The sequence below is a fragment of the Elephas maximus genome, chromosome 1 (assembly GCF_024166365.1).
Source record: "Elephas maximus indicus isolate mEleMax1 chromosome 1, mEleMax1 primary haplotype, whole genome shotgun sequence".
In the NCBI taxonomy this organism is placed as follows: domain Eukaryota; kingdom Metazoa; phylum Chordata; class Mammalia; order Proboscidea; family Elephantidae; genus Elephas; species Elephas maximus.
The window spans coordinates 53,052,772-53,056,694 of NC_064819.1; the positions used below are offsets into that span (position 1 = coordinate 53,052,772).

The following is a 3,923-nucleotide window of genomic DNA, read 5'->3' on the forward strand; positions in this document are numbered from 1 at the left end:
GGGACATGAGGTGGGTCACTGGAAAGGCACTGGGCTTTATGGTCCAGAGGTCCAGCTGGGCTTTCTTCTTTGTTCATAATTCATTGATTCACCTTATGTAAGTCATTAGACTTTCTATAAATTCCATGACTTCTGTAAGCCCATAAATGAGTTTTTAAGACCTATTAGGTGCTACCTTAGTCTCCAAGCTAAGACAGACAAGGATGAGAAGACTGACGACCTACTCCCAAAAGTCATCCAATGAAAACTCTATGGATCAAAACAGAACATTGTTCAATATATGGTACTGGAAGATGAGCCCCCTCGGTTGGAAGGCACTCCTAATACACAATGGCTGCAACAATGGGCTGGAGCATACCAATGATCGTGAAGATGGTCTAGGACCAGGCAACATCTTGTTCTGCTACATACGTGGCCACCATAAGTTGAAGCTGACTCAGTGGCTACTAACAACAACATTGGGTGCTACATGCAAATGTATGCCTTGGTTGGCTGCAAGATATCCCAGCTGCAAACGATTGTCAGAATGGTAGGGACACAATAGGCATAAAAGTACATCACTCAATGGCTAGCTAGCATAAAATTAAAAAATTAATCGATCTATGTTTGCTGACTCAGGTATTAGACTAGACTGACTCAGTTATTAGACTAGACATATAGAGGCCTGTCAGATTTAAACGTAATCATTTGCATTTAGAATTCCTCAAATATGAGTACATGGCTGGCTTGAAAAATGAGTGTGCTTTGTTTATAAAAACCAAAAGAAAAAAAGGTTGGCTTCACAAAGTGGTAACACAAAAGTAAAGAGGAGGAACGCCCAGCGAAAAGTACGTTCTATTTGGTTGCTATTCTGCAAATGGGGGTAAAAAATGTGGCCTAAAGATTTAGGGTTGTTCTGAGGTTTTGAATAAGTTCATACTTATTATAATTACCATCATAATTATCATCACTTTTATTATCCGAGGAACGTGCATATCAGATCTTCCTAACAATATCGGTAATGTTGTTAGCTGCTGTTGAGTCAGCTCCCCACTCATGGGGACCCCGTGCACAATGGAGTGAAATGCTGCGTGATCCTGTGCCATCCCCATAACCAGTGAGAGATCACACCATTTTGATCTATAGTGTTTTCACTGGCTAATTTTCAGAAGTACATCTCCAGGCCTTTCTTCCTAGTCCCTGTTAATCTGGAAGCTCTGTTGAAACCTGTTGTGCATCATAGCAACATGCAAGCCTCCACTGACAAGATGGGTAATAACTGCACATGAGGTGCACTGGCTGGGAATCAAAGCCGGGTCTCCTGCATGGAAGGTGGCAATTCTAGCACTGAATCACCAACACCCCACAATAATGGTAATAGTAATGTTTAATAATTATTCAGCACTCACTAGATGCTCGGTTCTGTTTTATATGTCTTATGTGTACAAATTAATCATTTAATACTCATAGCTACTCCATGGAGCAGGTATTACATGTCTATTTGGCAGAAATGGAAAAGTAGGGCTAAGAAATTGGCTCCAGCTAATATCACCGCTTATAAATGGTGAGGCCTGAACAGAAATTCAATGGAAATAACAAATAACTATTAGAAGACTTCACCATGATCATCTTTCTCTTCCATAAATACCTTGAGTTATTTTAACATGGAAGACAAAATAACTGCTTAGAAGAACTGAGCACACCCTTCACAAAAACCTTAATAGAATTATCCCCTCATTTATTAAAATACAGAGAAACCTGTGGGAGCCAGAACTCGACAGGACTGCTTTGTTTTTCCAGGTCTTGCAAATTTTCTGCCTTTGGCAGGGTGCAGTCTTACCACTTTTCTGAAGTTCTTTTTAGTGGAAAATACTTGAGTTTTCCTTCTCTGACAGACTTCTGCCTTACACAAGTTCCGGCTTTTGCAGGTTTTACTATATATGTATAAATAGCACTTAATGCATTAGTAAAAATGGCAGTGTAGCAAACTAAGAGTTCAGAATTTATTTTTTAAAGGATTGCCTTTAAATCCTTAAACACATGTAAGAATTTATTTCTTAAAGAGTCTAACATTTTCAGGTATGAATTCTTATGCTAAAGTAGAAAAGTTCTATTCTACTTGCCTTGTATCACACCCATAACAGTTGTTTGAAAGCTAAGATACAGTATTTAAGAGGAATAATACATAACCTCATAATTAGTGACCACAAATAAGTCATATACCATACTGGGATTCTGCAACAGGAAAGTCTGCTATTTAAGGCTCTAAACCCTATGCAATTATAGGAACCTGGGTCATAATTATTTTCACCCAAACTTTAGCTATACTAGATATTTAAAAAAAAATTTGCAACCATCAAAAATACATATAGGTCATCAATGAATCATTATATTTAGAAAAGGCAGGTTAGTATTTGCAAGAAATCAGGCCAATCAATTTACAACTAATATTAAGATAAAAGACTGAAAATAATCAGTCTCTTACCTTGGGGTTCTCCTCGTCCACTTTTGTCAAGCATCTCCATTAATTGATTATAGAGAATTCTGTCATCAACTTGTAGGGGTACTAAAAGGACGTATTTATGATAATTTTCTCATCAGTTAATTTATAGATATGCAAATGTATTACAAAAATAAATTATTAGTCATCATGGCTATTTGGTTATATTATGGATAATAGACACAAAATCTACTCAATATGCTGCTTTGCTCTGAAAAAAATAAACTTTTGTAAATCAATGAAATTAGAAGAATGATTTTTAAATGCATATCGCAGGGCATGCGTAATAGGTTACTTCTCCAATAAAAGGATCTCATATTCAATGGGTTGTGACATCTATTGCACATGGATCATTTCAGAACAAGCCATTACTGTTTGTCAAATCATACAGTAGAATACATAAGTGATTGATGAAAACGAATGAGTATTTTCCAGTAGCTACAATCTATATATTGTTCTTTTTACTAGATATATAACAGCCAACAAATTTTGAGGGTCTTGATTTTTTTTATGTATGTTTTTGCTATATAATTACAAATACAGGGGCTTCTTAGTTCTTTCATGAATTTAAAGCAATGTGGCCACATCATTACATTTATCTATCTATATGTACATACATACATATATGCACATATATACCTACATGCATATGTGTGTTGCTGTGATGCTGGAAGCTATGTCACTGGTATTTTAAATACCAAAAGGGTCAGCCATGGTGGACAAGTTTCAGCAGAGCTTCTAAACTAAGACACACTAAGAAGAAAGGCCTGATGATCTCGGTCTGAAAATAAGCCAATGAAAATTTTATGACACAACACAACATTGACTTACTTTTTTTGGACACAGCATCAGGAAGAATACGCGTTTGATAAAGTAGACGGCCAGCAAAGGCAAAGGATGCCCTCAATGAGACAGATTGGCACAGTAGCCACAAAGATGGACTCCAACAGGCCAGCAATCAAAAGGATGACGCAGGACTGGAAAATGTTCCCTTCTGTTGTACAAAAGGTCACCATGAGTCAAAGTTGGTATATATATCCTCCACGCATCTGTCACTTGGTCATGTTGTGGGGGCTTGCATGTTGCTGGGATCCTAGAAGCTATGCCGCTGGTATGCAAATACCAGCTGGGTCACCCATGGAAGATAGGTTTCAGCTGAGCTTCCACACTAAGACAGACTAGGAAGAAGGACCCAGCAGACTGCTAGCCACTGAAAACCTTATGAATACCAGAGAACATTGTCAGATACAGTACCAGAAGATGAGCCCCTTATGTTGGAAGGCATTCAAAATACAACTGGAAAAGAGCTGCTTCATCAAAGTAAAGTCAACCTTAATGACATGGATGGACTCAAGCTTTCAGGACCTTCATTTGCTGATGTGGCACGACAAAGAATGAGAAGAAACAGTTTCAAATATTCATTAATAATCAGAACCTGGAAGGT

The 3,923-nt window shown here is 37.6% G+C and overlaps 1 long non-coding RNA gene across 1 annotated transcript in view; it reads right to left on the reverse strand.

Annotated features, from left to right (window-relative positions):
- Window positions 1–2,500, reverse strand: part of LOC126075520 (uncharacterized) — a 229,221-nt gene extending 226,721 nt beyond the window's left edge. The window contains exon 1 of the long non-coding RNA XR_007517219.1: window positions 2,465–2,500. This is a non-coding gene — a long non-coding RNA (uncharacterized LOC126075520). The remainder of the gene's footprint in view (window positions 1–2,464) is intronic.
- Window positions 2,501–3,923: the final 1,423 nt, after the last annotated feature.